General features: G+C 43.5%; 1 protein-coding gene across 10 annotated transcripts in view; it reads right to left on the minus strand.

The window, feature by feature from the left end:
* Positions 1–16,657, minus strand: part of MAGI1 (membrane associated guanylate kinase, WW and PDZ domain containing 1) — a 617,590-nt gene that overhangs the window by 172,077 nt on the left and 428,856 nt on the right. The window lies entirely within an intron of this gene.

Consider the following 16,657-nt stretch of genomic DNA (forward strand, 5'->3'; position numbering starts at 1 on the left):
ACTCTAAACCTGACCTCTTCTGGCTCTTTCAACTGCCAACAGCTCTAGTATAACCCACCACCACCATTAATTCCCATAAATCTGCAAATCCTCCTATCACATGTCTCTGTTCCTACAGAGGATTTGCAGATTTATGGGAACTTGCCCTCCTACAGTTCATTTTACATAGTAGTCAAACTACACCTTCTAGAACCTAAATCCAATCATCTCACCTCCTACTCCAATGGTTTCCCACTGAGAACAAAAAAAATTTTTAAGCTCTTAGCAATAGCCTAATAGTCCTGTATGATCTCACTCCTGCTTTCCTGTCTAACCCCATCTGCCTCCACTCTCTTTCCACTAATTACCAGCCACAGTGGCTTTGAACATGGAGAAGCTTTCGCGCTTGCTGTTTGTGGCAGGGATCACTACTTGATCTCCAACATCCATCTCCCATTCTTCCTAGGTAACAAAACTCCCAATTTCTCATGGCCACATGGTGTCTTAGAATAGAGACTACACTTCTAGACTGCCTTGTGGCTAGATTTAGATAGAGAACTACATTCTAGCCAATAAAATCTAAGCAGAAACATTAATACTATGGGTAACTTTCAGGAAAAGACCTGAAATCAAGAAGGCGCATCTCCCTTTAGTGCTTCCTGGGTCAGACCGGCTGTAGTACAAATACGGCAGCTCGGGTTGGATAGCCATTTTGGAGCGCGAAGTTGAAAAACTGCAAAGCATCAAGACAGAAGAAACCAAAAGCTGAGGAGGGCAAATCAAGAACTCAGAAGGAATGTGAATCCCGGCAACCATCAAGCTGCGTTATCAGCTCTAGGTCACTCACCTCTGCATTGCTAATGTGAGGGAGAAACACAATGTACTCTTACCCTGTTTAAGCCACCTTGAGCTCTCTCCCCCCGTTTCTTTGCATAATGATCTTCCCCACATATCCCTGCATGGCTGCCTCTTCCTCATTGGTCAAGTCTTCCCTCAAATGGCACCACCTTAGGGAGCCTTCCGTGACCACCCAGGTTCACCAGGACCCTTCTCTCTCTCCCAGTGTCTCCAGCACATGCTCCATGCTTTCTTCTTTGTAGCACTTGATAGCACAAGATATTGTTAACTTTTAAAATTTCTGTCTCCTTTCACCAAAAGTAAGCTTTTTGGGAGTGGAGGGGGTGTCTTCTATAATACCCACTCCCAACCCTGGCATTTAGAACAGCTCCTGGACCACGAAAGGAATGCAATACTTATCTTTTGACTGACTGATCTATGATGTGTAGGAATGGCCTTGTTTTGTGCCTCCTCCAAATACTGGGTGACTTTTTCATCTCTAATTAGTGGATTTAATTCAGTTGAACATTTATTAAGCACCTACGGGGTACAGACACTGGAGAAACAAAGATAGATGAGGCATGATCACTGTCTCCAGGGACTTCACAGTATGACAATAATGTTTTCCCCATTTCTTACCACACCATTAAATATTCAGGGAGTATATGGTAAGTTGATGGTAACTTTTGCTCTGTGTATACTTAGAAAGAAGCTTAGACTTTAGTCATTATTTTCATTTTTGGACCAAGTTTTGAAAAACACTGCAATCATTACTTTAGTGTTTTCACTATCACAAAACATGGACACCTTCCAAAACACAGCTTCAAAATGTCACAGAACACCCAAATTATTGAAAAACTCTGTCATTGCTCCATCCTCCCTTCAAAATCAGTTTCCAGAATTCAAAGACTTTGATTACCCCCTGAGAATAGGAACAAGCAGGATTTTACCAAGTGCTTTTAATGAGACCAAATATTCCCACAAGCGACAACTCCAAATAGATCACCCCCATCAAAACATGTTCTGCACATTTGAATAAGGAACTATCCTCGTGGTTAAGATGGTTTCTTGATCTAATTCAATGCAAGGTGGAAGCCTTGAAAATTAAGTCTACAAAGTCTTGTGAAATCATCCCACCTATAATATCCATCTAATCTGAGATTGGCCACTACTATCTAAGATTGCTTGTGAAAGCTTTTATCACTTGTGTAAATGCTGACAGGATATTTGTTCAAAAAATGATCACTAATGGTCCTATTTCCAGATAATGTTATGACACAGAATACAGGATAAAAGCACAATTTAATATTAGATAATATTTTAGCATTAAAAGGAACTGTTGGTTAAGAGTGTGGGATTTGGAAAGAGAAGGACCAGAGTCTGAAACTTGCCCAAACCATGTGATGTGGGCAAGTGTCTCAATAACCATTCCAAGCCTCAGTTCCACGAAAGCTAAGGTGACAAGTAAATGAGACCAGGAAATAAGACCACAGTGCCTGCCACAAATGTTCACTGTGATGTCAGGGAGAATGATGACAATGACAGCAAGAGTGAGCCAGAATTGGAACCCAAATCTGATTGCCTCCGAAACTCAACCTCATTTCACTATTTCTTGTATAGTTTTTCATTGCTGGTCACCAATCTAGACCATTGAAAGGAGCATTCAGCTCTGATTTTTAAGGTGCAGAAGCAACCCCATCACCATGGCAGGTAATTTGTGCAGCAGGAAGGACAGAGATTGAAGGGGAAATGCCAACTCTCCACATGGGGGACAAGGCACCATATGGCCCTGCAATTAGGGAGAAATTAGACAGCCAAGGGAAAAAATAACCCTGGCAAAACCCAATACGGCTGGTAGGAGATGTCAGCCCAGGTCAGCTCCTTTACAGGGCTGTTCTTGTTCCCCAAGAGATTTTACCGTCATTCCTGACCATGAATTTGAAAAGGAGTTGAAAGATGAAAAGGAAGACAGATGATAGTGGATATTTCTAAGGCCAGGTCATTAAAATAATTTTCCCCTTTCCTAAAAGCCTGGTGCATGAACAACTCTTCAAAGGGAAGATCTGCATCAAGAGAAGATCATTAACTTGGAGGAAGCTTAACAACCTCACTTTCCTGTCCCGTTAAAAAAAAAAAAAAAAAAAAAAGGCAGGTGAACTAGATGAGATGGCTCCTCTCTTGCAGCTCTGACATATGCTTCTGGGTACAGGCAATGCGCCAGAGACGGCAAAGGGAACAGGAGGAAAGAAGCTGTAGAGATTGATCCCACCAGTCCCTAGGAGTGAAGTTTATGCTCAAAGGAAAAGGGCAGGGAGTGTTGAAATAGGATCTGTAAGAATATACCTAATGTGTATTTCTATGAGAGTATACAGGTATGTTTCACACCAGGAAAATGAACATGGTAATCTTTTAAATCCAGAAAGTAACCCAAATATTCAGTTTCTTTCTCTTTCAATGGGATGAAACTATCAATGACATGCAAATACCATCATTCATTCAGCTGAAAGCTATTTTATGCATTTGACTACGAGGGATGATTCAAAGAAAAACAGAGAAGGGCTGTATTTTGGCAAAGTGAAAATTAATATTTCTTAAAATACAGATCAGTTAGGTAATCTCTTTCTTAATTGGGACGCCTCAATATTTTTTTATTGGCAGCTTACACAAAATCACCCTTCACTGCTACTTCTTTGGTTAAACAGCAGCTGAGGAAGCTGGCCTGGATTCAAGGACCATGTTTAATTTTTTAAAAAAAAACAACCATAAAAGAACTAGATTCACACCCACTTGGTGAGATGCTCACACCATAAGGGGCACATGGAAACTGAAAACAAATGAAAAAGGCTGATTCATGCCTCAATTTCTGCTCACTCTGGGGCTTTTACCCACAGTGTTAAAAGGCAACTGGCATGGATGGACTGTATTATTTATATGCTTTTCCTAATAGATTTTGATTTTGTTTTTTATATACACTCACACTTCACTATTTATTATTATTATTTTTGTCTTAATCTTATCTCCTCTAACAAGCTGTAAGTTCTGTGAAGGTAAAATTCATCTTTGTGTAATAACTCTTAGCACATTGTAAGTTCCTAACTTCTAGTACTTCCCACATAGGAGGTTCTCAGGTTCTCAGGAACCCTATACTGGATAATATGAATGGGGAAAAAAATGATCTGCTAATGCAATACGATGTTTTTTTAAAGACAACAGTGAAAATGTTATTACATCTTATCCTTCCTAGGGATTTTTGCAAAAAGGATGGTGAGACTTCTGACTGGCCCCCTTACAACAGTTATGAAGGTAAAATGCATCAGAAAGGATTCCAGGGTCTTTCCAAAGGAGACAATCCTTTTAATCGGTAGAGTAGAATTTGTATTGGAAATGTACTGTTTCGGTCTATCTAGTCTCCATTCCCCATTTTACTGCAGTCACGTGTGTGACCCTGACCTAGCTATCAGTGTGGTCTATTCTCTAGTCAAAGTGTTCAGCAGTGGTCATATAACGCAAGTTAATCCAACTGGACTCAATCTCAGGACTCTGATTGTAACCATTTAGAAAAAGAAACTCGCTTTTCAGGGAGGCTGCTAAGCTGCAAGGATGAGAGTCTACAGATGCAAGGATGAGAGACTACAGATGCGAAGAACAATGTCACGCCCACCAGAGATGAGCCTGTGAATTCAACTAACACAGCACAGAGCAGAGCTGAGACAGGGCAGATTCATGACAACAAACTCTGGGTACCTGGATCCAGCCGTGCCTGAAGGCAGGATATCTTTTGATTTTTCATTAGATAAGCCAATAAATTCTCTTTTCTGTTTAAGTCAGTATTAACTTCAGATTCTGACTATGGTAATGGAAAAGAGTTCTAAGTGAAACATGGGTGTTACTGAGGATTAGCACAGGTTTGCAACACTTAGATCCTTCACAATATAACCCAACCAACTTTCTTTAACCTCATATGCCATCATCCACCATTCATTCCATGCATTTAAATGTTAGATACCCTCCTCTATCGATTGCTCATGAAAAGACCATGCACATTTATGTCAACATGGCTTTGCTCATGACATTATCTCTGCTTACAAGATCCTTCCTCCTTACTTTGTCTGGAAAACTACTGATACTACAAAGCCCATTTTTCTGTGGTAACCATCTTCAACACTCACAAGCCGAAACAACCACTCCCTTCTCTGTGCTCCCTTTGCATTTTTCCTGTGATATGGCATCGTGTGGCGTGTCACACTGGACTACTGTTACATGTTCCTTTGTCTCTCCTGCTCAACAGTCCATGTTCAAGAAAGTAAACTTACGCACTTTTATCTCCTCACAGTTTCATGTTCAATAAATGATTGTGAGAAGGAGAAAGGAAGGAAAGGAGGGCAGGGAAAAGGATGGTTTCTGAACAAGAGTCTTGAGGACCTGCAGACATCTTGCAATAAAAGCAAAAATCAGGAGCTCAGTATTGGATTCACGTATTTCCAAAATAACCTTCCCATCTTTCTCTTTACACTGAAGAATCACTAGAAACAATCACTGTTAAACTAGTAGTCAAATTAGGATTCCAGGGCTTCCCTGGTGGCGCAGTGGTTGAGAGTCCGCCTGCCGACGCGGGGGACACGGGTTCGTGCCCCGGTCCGGGAAAATCCCACATGCCGCGGAGCGGCTGGGCCCGTGAGCCATGGCCGCTGAGCCTGCGCGTCCGGAGCCTGTGCTCCACAACGCGAGAGGCCACAACAATGAGAGGCCCGCGTACCGCAAAAAAAAAAAAAAAATTAGGATTCCATGTTCTCCCCAAAGCTCTTGAAAAGCATATGTTTAAAGAGACAGAGAATGGGGACTTCCCTGGTGGCGCAGTGGTTAAGAATCCGCCTGCCAATGCAGGGGACACGGGTTCGAGGCCTGGTACGGGAAGATCCCATATGCCGTGCAGCAACTAAGCCCGTGCACCGCAACTACCGAGCCTGCGCTCTAGAGCCGGCAAGTCACAACTACTGAGCCCACATGCAGCAACGACTGAAGCCCACGCGCCTAGAGCCTGTGCTCCACAACAAGAGAAGCCACCTCAGTGAGAAGCCTGCGCACCGCAACGAAGAAGAGCCCCCGCTTGCCGCAACTAGACAAAGCCCGTGTGCAACAACGAAGACCCAACGCAGCCAAAAATAAATTATTTTTTTTTAAAAAGAGGCAGAGAATGAAGTTAAACGTAAACACAATGCTGAATCTACCTCTGCCATTTCCCATAGCATGCAGGTTGAAGCATAAGAACAAAACCAGAGGGCAGAATTATGGGTTTCAGGAAAGCAATGGCCTCAAGGCCACTAAACTCTCAATATAGTCAACAAACTGACTTAGCTAAGAATAATCCTTTAAATAGGATAGACTCAACAGGAAAATGCTAGGCCAGACTGAAAAGTACACGTCACACTTTTAGTGCAGTGCGACACTGGTCTCTCTCCCTCTCTCATCCAAAAATGTTTGTCTTGTGTTAAGCATTTTCTGAAAGAAATACACACTTCCAGAAATCTCCTACAAGTAGATTCATCCCAAGTTAGGCTGGGTTTAACTGTAAAATTACCAAAGCTCTTTGAATCTGGAAAAGAAAATATTAGGGCTATCAAGAGAAGTATGTAACTGAGCTGAAAAATTAATTACAGCCTCAATGTAATTCTCTTCAATTGGTAAGATCCACTAGACACTGCCCTATCATCTAAGTCTCACTGAGCAAGATTCACGTCAGAACCAGATGGATATGAAGAGCAGCGGCCAGACCCAGAGCAGCCACTTTCTCTCCATTTGGTCCTCCATATTTTTCTTTTGTGAAACAAGACACACACACCAACTACCGTCCAACAGAAAAGTCTCTCCCACCCACTATTGCCAAGGGGCCATCTGAAATGGATATCCCCATTCTCTCCAGAGAACATCTCCAGAGAACAAAAACAACAACCAAAAAAAGACTTCTGTGTCCTTTTAACCTGTACCCGCATTTGTGATCGTGGGCCAAAGCATATGTGCTCAATAACGGGGGTGTAAGGAAACATATGTTAAATAACTCACTACAGCACAACTCGGATCAAAAGCAGAGCAAACCTTGCCATGCTATTCCTAGACACAAAGAGAGCTGGCTTCCTCAGTACTTTATCAGCTTGTGTACAACTAGTTAGCATATGAAGAGAGACCCGTGCCTGTACCCACTCTCTGGAAACAAAAGCAGTCTGTCATCAATATAAATAGTTTACATACCAATGGTTTCTAATTAACCTTTCACCAGTGGTTTTGACCACAAGGACTTTTTCTTTCTGAGCCTCAGGAACCAGAGAAGGACTAACTCTAGACTCTTAGCCTTGGGTTTTAAAGGGCTTTCAAGTCTGGATTTGAGTACAGCTCTGCTACTTAGGAGCCATGGGAACTTAGGCCAGTAACTTAACCTCTCTTGCTCCGCCATATACTTAAAAAAGGCATAAGAGCTCTCTCATAAGAGCAGTGGGAAATAGATTAAATAACATATGGAAAGTGCTTGTCACCAAGATGTGCTCAAAGGGAGAGTCATAAAGCACACACAGTGACAACTAGTAGACGTTCAGTAGCATCTAAGGTATGATGAATATTCTAGATCACCTATCACAACCAAAAAATAGGAGAGTCTTAATTTATACTTGCCTTCCTAGACCACTCTACCCCCAAAGAACTACAAATCCCTTTACAGTAGTCCCTACTTATCCAAGGAGGATACCTTTCAACACCCTCAGTGGATGCCTAAAACTGCAGAAAGTACAGGACCCTATATATACTATGTTTTTCTTAAATCATACATACCTATGACAAAGTTTAACTTACAAATTAGACAAAGTAAGAGATTAACAACAATAACTAGTTAAAAAGTAGAACAACTATGATAATATACTGTAATAAGCATTACGTGAATGTGGTCTCTCAAAATATCTTACTGTACAAATTTCACACCTTTTCCCATCTTAACTAAGCACTTATGAGCTGTGGCCATAACTTTTAGAGTATGAGGTGTGACATGCATTTATTTTTCATTCTTCACAATTTCACCGGATAGAAGATTTGCTCTTCCTGTAGATCTTAGCAACCTCAGGATATTATTTTCTTTCTTTCCTTATGAAGTCGAGAACTTTTACCTTTTCCCTTAAAGGAAGAACTTTATGGCTTCTCGGCAAATCTGAACTGTCAGCATCACTACTCTTGTGCTTTGGGGCCATTATTGAGTAAAACATGGGTCACTTGAACACAAGCACTGTGATACCAGGACAGCCAATCTGATAATCGAGATGGCTACTAAGTGACCAACGGGCAGGACACACTCGACAAAGAGATGATTCACGTCCAGGTGGGACAGAGCAGGATGGCCTGAGGTTTCATCATGCAACTCAGAACGGTGCACAATTTAAAACTTTTGAATTGTTTACATCTGGAATTTTCCATTTGACATTTCTGAACTGCGGCTGACCTCGGGTAACTGAAACCAAGAAAAGTTCAGTTTAGTAAGGGAAGGACTTACTGTGTTTAATCTCCTCACCCTGCTTTATTATTTTGCATCAAAACATGTATCACTCCCTGGCATTTTGCGTTTATTGGGGGTTTATTTTCTGTATCTACATTCCATAATGTAAGGTTGGTTGAGCTCACTGCTATACCCCCGGTACTCATAATATTACCTCAAAAAATGAGGTAAAGGGGCTTCCATGGTGGCACAGTGGTTGAGAGTCTGCCTGCCGATGCAGGGGACACGGGTTCGCGCCCCGGTCCGGGAAGATCCCACATGCCGCGGAGCGGCTGGGCCCGTGAGCCATGGCCGCTGAGCCTGCGCGTCCGGAGCCTGTGCTCCGCAACGGGAGAGGCCACAGAAGTGAGAGGCCCACGTACCGCAAAAAAAAAAAAAAAAAAAAGAGGTAAAAACATTATCTCAAAAAATGTAAAGGTTATAAATTTTATATATTTGTTCCAAGGAGAAGGATATATTTGATTAAAAGGATTTTTAATATTGCAGGTTGCTTTAAGTCTGAAACAGGTTTATCATCTACTTAGGCAACAAATATTCACTGGACAGCACATTTTATAGTGCTGCCTGCTAGGCACTGAGGAAGAGCTAATGATTATCCAGATCCTGCCCTTAAAGAGATTTTAGAAGACTACAGTTCCTATACACTGGGGCACATCAATTCCTCCTTCACTGGGAAGTGCCCCTCTCCCTCCTTCCATGTGGCAAAAGCAAATGCAGCCAGGTTGGTAAAACGCAACAACCAGTCTGTGGAAAGAGGGATGGAGGAAGCAGATGCTCAGAGCAGCAGCAGGGATGAAAGAGGACTTCAGGGCTCCCTGTGGTGCAGCCAGCCCTGATGTCCAACTGTTACCAAATCTCTGGGCAGTACAAGAACCAACAATTCTGGGGGAAAAATAATTAGACAACAGATATGCAGAATTTCTTTAAAGTACACACCTTCCTAAGGAAAACTATCCTAAAGAAATAAACAGAAATCTGAACATACATTGAAACATGAAGATGTCTCTCATAGCTAGGTAAAAAAAGAAAAACTGATGATTTTACTTAGGACAATAAACAAGCAACTGTCTAGTGTCATATGACAAGAAACTATTTAATAAAAAATATGTAATTGGGGAAAGTAAGGAAATTTTCATGATATGTTAAATGAAAAACAGCAGGATACAAAACTACATATATAGAATAATCCCAATTATCCAAGTTGTGTGTGTGTGTGCGCGCATAAATGTATATGCACATATGTATGTGTATATATACGTATATATACATAGAGAGAGGGAAGGAGAGAGTATGTATTTATATGGAGAGAAAGCTGTAGAAGTAGACGTAGAAATATACAGAGGAAATATAGTTGAGTGTTCACAATGATTATTCCTGCTTATGAAATTAATAAGACTTTTATTCTTGATACCTTTGTGTACTTTTCAGATGCTCTATAATGAGTAATTACTGTTTTACGGACAAAATGCTGTACTTTACTCAAACACCTCTGAAACCTTCTTCTGTTTGTAAACAGCTTAATAGCAAATGCTTCCAAGATCACCAGAAACATACTTAGAGTTGAACCAGTGGTTTATTACTCATTGCAACAGGAAGAAGGCACACTATGGGCAATGGGGCAGGGTGGGGGAGACAGTGAAGGTGTGGCCAAGGGCTTTTCGTCATGAGGCACCTGGGCATGAGTCAGGTGACTTCGGGCGATCTGAGGGAAGGTTCAAGGAAGCGAGGGTTCCTTCCAAACTGGATGCTGTTAAAAAGGGGAGACAATTCTCTGTTTGCGTATTCAAATAAATCCTATCCAGAACGCTACATCTGTAACTGCACAAATCACGAAGCAGCGATGAGTCATATTAATGAGGAGGAGAGGACGTATGGTCATTTTTGCGGTCTGGACAATTTTTACGTTTCCCTCCACGCGAAGACATGATTATGAGTGGTCTCGTCCTGATTCATCAGGAAGGCCTCGCTGACGGCAGCAGGCCAGCTCCGGAATGTCAAGGAATAGATATGCTGTTAAAAATATCGAGGAAAAGGCAGTGTGATGAATGTTATCTTGGATAACAAGCACAATGCAAACTTGATGGGGTTATTTCGTAAATTAAGTGATACACGTGAGTGTGCCATATACATACTAATACACTGCTCACGTCTTCACCTTCATTGTCACCTGTATCAATCTCGTGCAAGACATAAGAATCAGTATTCTTTTAGAAGGCAGCAACAGAAACTTGTGCGTTAGTTTTGGTCTACCAAGGTGGTTAAGGATGGTAGAAATGAAGACCCAAATCTTTGAAATGGATACACACTAAAAATTCAGAAACAACTTTTAAATATCTGTTTCTTCCCAACTCTAACGTCTCTCTTTAAAAATCCGTAAGAAAGAAAGAAGTGTAACACCTATCCCCAAATACAGTAAAAAAAAAAAAACAACTTAAGGACTGAAGAAAAAAGTGGGCAAAGGTGAGACAGCATAAGGCATAATGTGGGCAACAAACTCTGAATGGTTCAGCCAAAACAAAAGGAAACAATGAGAGAAAGCAAGCACCACATGCTGTTAACATTTGGGGCTATAAACGATATTAAAAATAAAGAACTCTTGATGGTTTCTTCCTGTATTCCCATGGGTCACCTTGCACTTTGGACACCACCTCCCTAAAGATCTACTTAAGTGGTCAGAATTCTGGAAGTATATGTAAGGTGCTTTTCAAAGACTAGGGCTTCCCTGGTGGCGCGGTGGTTGAGAGTCCGCCTGCTGATACAGGGGACACGGGTTCATGCCCTGGTCCGGGAAGATCCCGCATGCCGCAGAGCGGCTGGGCCCGTGAGCCATGGCTGCTGGTCCTGCGCGTCCGGAGCCTGTGCTCCGCAATGGGAGAGGCCACAGCAGTGAGAGGCCCGCGTACCGCCAAAAAAAAAAAAAAAAAAAAAGACTAGGAATTACCTGTCTTGAAGCAAAAATTGATTAATTTGAGACTTGCCCTTTTTGCTATGAAATTATAAATTCTTACGTGACTCATACTTTAGATACCTATTCATTAGAAAATAATCTATGGACTTCCTGAGAGGGACCATGGTCTGTGTAAGGCACGGAGGTCCACAAAGCCTTCTCTAGTGGAGAAAAGAAGGGGCTTCGCATGAGCAACCTCCTAGGCAGGACAATGCACCGTTTACTATACAGGGATTCCATTCGGAAGGCACCCCTCTAAAACAGTCCATGCTTATCATCTTATCAAAGGGTTGCAGGTATTTCAATAAGGCAAAGAAATTAAATAGCCTATAGTAAAGGGGTAACAGAAGGGTGAGTTACACAAAATAAAAATTAAGACCAAACTCAGGGAAATCAGGTCCTCTCAATTTTTTGTTTTTAACTAGTACATAGACATAATGGGGTAGGGTTAAAAAAGCAAAACAACAAAAAAAACAACCAACCAGCAAACACAAAAACTCCCTCCTACCCCCAGCCCTTCAGTTCCTCCCCAGAGACAACCACTGTTTTCTATACACATGCACACAAACCTATATTCACTCATTTAAAAACACATGTGGCAATGAACTATGAACACTGCTCAGTACCTTGCTTTGTCTCACTGAACAATATTCACTCATTCATTCAATGATTTACTAAGTAACTATTATTCAGCAAGCGCTGCTCTAGGAGGTGCTAGAGATTAGATCAAAATAGACGAAATTTTTGAACTCATGGAATTGGTACTGCAATGGTCCATTCTATATATCAGCATATAAACCACACCTCATTCTTTCAATGGGGTATATTCACCCACTGTAAGTACATGCTACAATTTCTTTAACCAGCTCCTTATTGATGGGCTTTTAGGTCATTGTCCAGTTAACACATTCTTCTTTAGAAATGTTGATCTTACAGCATCCTCTTCATTTATAAACAAATATCTGGGCTAAACTCTAAACAGCTGTTTAGAACATGTTAATCTATGTCAACACTGTATTTTGAAGTTTCGTTCACTGAGTTCTTTTCATTTAACCAACATCTATAAAACCACATGGTAGAAGATATTCTTTTAGAATTGTTTAACTAAGTTAAGATTCCAGTTGATTATCTGTAACAGTTTAGCAGAATATGTTACAGTTTTTCAGAGCCTACTAAGAAAGCAAATGTCATCATCAATCCATTTTTCCCCCATGCAACTGTTAGGCGTGGGGCTAATTATTCCAGCTGGTTTTCAGACAGCTTTAAAATTAACTTTGAAGCTTCCCTAACCCTTAAAAGTCAGTGACTGCTTTGCCAAGAGAAACAGAGTTCTTACTGAACAAGGCAGAATTCACTCAGTCCTTGTAATTTCAAATGTGGATGTTCTAGGCTGTGTGGTGTGTGCATGTGATGTGTGTGTGCATGTGCGCGCACACTTGTAGGGGGTCTGTGATGCACTGCAGTCCAAAGAGTAATTGCTGAACCACACTAATCCAGGAATGACGAAACAAAAACAAACCCAATACAGGAAGCTGCACTGATTTACCACCACCAACAACAACAAAACCAACCGGACCGAACCAAACAAACCCCGACCGCAACGTTTCTTGAGCACTATGTACGCTGGCCCTGTGCTAACGGTTTTAAGTATGTCTCCCATTCGGTTGCAGAACAACCCACTTTACACATGTGAAAACAGAGGCTTAGAGAGGTTCAAGTATTTTGCCTAGTTTATTCAGCCCCTAAGCGACAGGGCTGAACATAAAAACAGACAACCTCGGCTTTAAAATCTGTAACTGGTTATGACACTGTGCTCTTGCAATTACAAAATACATGTAATAACTTTATAAATTATGTGCTAGGCATTTTAAATTACTGTACAACATACCATGTAGGATTGATAAAGGTTAACTCACAAATTCTATAAATGTTGAATCCAAGATTCAACCCTAATCGACCTAACTTTACAGTTAGTCTTCTTTTATCCACCTCTTCGTACCTCAGAATGATGATGCCACGCACAGGTTTATACTGCCCACCTTCGCAAAGATGCAGAGCTAAGGGCAGGAGCTCCGGACTAATACTGCCTAGATTCAACCTCCAGCACAGTCATCTAGTTGCTGTGGACATAGGACAAATTAATCTCTCGATGTGTCTGTTTATTAACTAGAGATTCTTGGTAGCTGTACGTATCAAACAGGATAATATATGTGAAGGGCTGAGAACAGTGTCTGGTCAGTGCTTAGATTCTCTCTCTAGACAGCTCACTGCTGTGGTTACACTGCCTATATTCATTCTATAATAGACCTACAATCACATATGTTCTATCCCACGTATAAACGAGCACAAGACTACCACAGGGTGCAGCCTCGGGTTGAAACACACCACATGTTGCAGAAAAGGCCAACTCTGAAGCTTCATTATTAGGAGAAAATTAAGGACAACATTCAGCTGAGATGTCACTGGAGTCATTGAGGAATTACCCAACTCCCATCCAAGAGCTCCTCAAGCAAAGGTCTCTAATAACCACCCAACCCTGCTGAGAATTCACAGCCCACTGATGTGGATCTGCTTTGGGCTGGAGGAAGAAACTTGGCAGACAGGCAGGACTGCCAAGAGTTGCATTTACTGTGAGTGGGCAGCGAAGCCATGGAAACTAGAGCCACGGGGTGTCTGGGGGCATCCCAGGTGATATGGAGCCCTCACAGCTTCAGAGCGACCTTTTACCCACAGATGAAGAATCCCAATAGGGGAGGAGAGGGGCACTTGACATACGAAAAGCCAAGGAGGTCTGGGATGCCTCAGCATCCCTCCTTCTGTGTTGGGGACCTCCAACGGCTCAGGGTTTGGGGAGAAAGACGTCTCTACAATGGGGCTCCGCACAAAAGGACCTCCTCCTTTTCAGTCCCTCTCCATTTTCTCCAGCTGAGCCCAGTTTTATGCAAACAACACTCTAAAAGAAGCTCAAAATACAGGCTCCTGGAGAGGCTGGGGAAGGAGAACAGGGCGGGGGACCCGACAGTTCATTAAGTGGCAGCAGGCCAGTGAAGTGGGGACGGCGGGAACGGCTGGCGGCGGGGGTGGGGCGCACCCGGGGTTTTACCCCACTGGAGGCAAAGTAAAGCATCCTCCAGCGGGCCCCTGCCCTAAGCAGCGCGAGCCTGGAGCAGACCAGCCGCTCTCGTCCCCTTCCACCTGTCCCCACGCCGCAGCCAAGGCTGTCCCCGCAGGCGGGCCTTGCCGCTCAGCTGTGCCGGCGGATACGCTCGCCCAGAAAACATGGCTGAGCGTCCGCGATGAGCGCGCGACGCGCGAGCCTTTTAGGGAGGGATGCGCCCGGCGCCCGGCCTGGCGGCTGGGAGAGGTCGGAGGTGGGGAACTTGAACGCCTGAGCTGGAGGCAAGTGCAGCGCGTTCCAGCCGCTCCCTGGCGCGGCTCCTTCCTGCCTCCTTCCCTCCCTCCCCTTTTCCTTCCTTCCCTTTTCTCCTCCTTTCCGTCTTCCAGGCTTCCCTTCTCCCTCATCCCTGCCCAGTCTCCTTCCTGCCACCCTGATTCCAGCCCCTCCCCTCCTCCTACTGTCACTTGCAAGCCCAAGGACAAAACCCGCCCGCCCTCGTTACCTGCGGGCCCCCAGAGCGGCCCCAAGGTCCGCCTCGGTCACGGCCGGAGCCCAGGAGCGCACTCAGCCGCCTCTTGCCTCATCCCCGCGCATCTGAGCGGCCCCGGCGGCAGCTGCTCCTTTTATGGGGCCCGCAGGCAGAAGCACTGCCAGGGCGTCCCCAGCCCGCTCGCTTGGGCGGCAGCGGCGTCAATGCCAGCTATTCACACTCAGGGGCCGCTGCTGGGTCCCAGGGGAGTAGTGGCCTCCCGCCCGCCCCCATCCACAGGGCCTGGGTGGCGGTAAGGGATAAACAGGGCTTTCTCGGTACCCAGGGTGGGAGGGGAGGTCACGTGGTCTTGGCCCAGGGTAGCCAAGGAAACGTGGGCCCACTAAGTGTTGCAACCTTGGAAATGGATGCAGAGAAGCGGGTCCAACAGGAGAGTCGGGTTTGCTTTAAAATATAGCAGGACTAAAGCAAAGGGGAACCTCCCATCATTATCACCTTCATCATCATTATTTTATTTATAATAACTGTTATTAAATAGCATCTGCCCTTGTAGTAATGACTATTATGAGCCAAAAATATTGGTGCAGACCGTTTTGAAAGTACTGTGCTGGTGTTCCAGCCCACCACTGTGACACTTTGGTTAATACAAATCATCTCTTCACTCTTCTGGAAACCTAGATAGGCCCCAATCCTTAGGAAAAAAAAAAGCTAAACACCTTTGCTTAGCATTCAAGTTCCCTTAAAAAAACCCCTATCCTTAAAAGGGCCCTACTCTCCAGCCCCAAAGCTGATCCACCTCACCATCATGCAACCCTTTGTCTTCACTCTGAAAGATGAAAAGGATGAGGCTCAGAAAGGTTAAGTTACAGCCAAAGGTCACCCAGCTAAGTGCTTGGAGCAATGTCTCAGGTCAGTACAAGTTCAGAGTCCCAGATCTTGGTCTCCCCATGCTACTTGCCTTCTGTAAACTTTTAAGGTCAAGACGCATGCCTTTTGAACTTCGGGAGATACTTCACCTCTTCTATGGCAAGGATAAAACCTGAAAAAGGTGAACTCCCTGGGCCAAGAAAAAAAAAATTCCCGGAGAGCCCCCTTTGAACCAGTCACTTCAGCTCAGCTCTTCCTTTTGATTTATATAGAATTTTAGTTCTAATTTCAGGTGAAGCGTGGCAGTAGTAAGTGGGGCATTCATGGGAAATAATCAATTTGACGACATTGGGGTTAGCCCCCAGCATGTGCACATCACTACCTGGGACAGCAAATCATCTCCCAAGGAGGAAGCCCAAAAGCAATTATTTGAAACACTTTACATAATGTTAAAATGATGTTTGCCCATGAATTATAGAAGCAGAGGACAATAAAATCCACATCCAGGGTCTGAAGCAGGCCTCCCCTCAAAGGTGTGGAAATGCATTAGCCAAAGAGTAACACATCACATTTACTGTTGTGTCTTTTTTTTTTTTTTTTGGCAGCCACAGGAGAAGGATTTGACATAAGGGGTTTCCCAGAGCGAAGCTAGCACAGTTTCCCTAGTGGAGCTCATCAGAAGACTAGATAAGCCTGATTGTGACAGGATGCAGTAAAGGAATGTCTAAATTAGTAACTCCAAAAAGGTAGGGAGGGTGGAGCTGGTTGAGATCCTCCTGTTGAATTGAAAGTGATTTTCAGTTTCAAATAATTATATTAGGTCATTCAGTGTGTGGAATGGAATGCCTGGAGTACACAGCGTTCCTGCTGAGAGGGTTCTCAAAGGCT

Source organism: Delphinus delphis, chromosome 10 (genome assembly GCF_949987515.2).
Source record: "Delphinus delphis chromosome 10, mDelDel1.2, whole genome shotgun sequence".
NCBI lineage: Eukaryota > Metazoa > Chordata > Mammalia > Artiodactyla > Delphinidae > Delphinus > Delphinus delphis.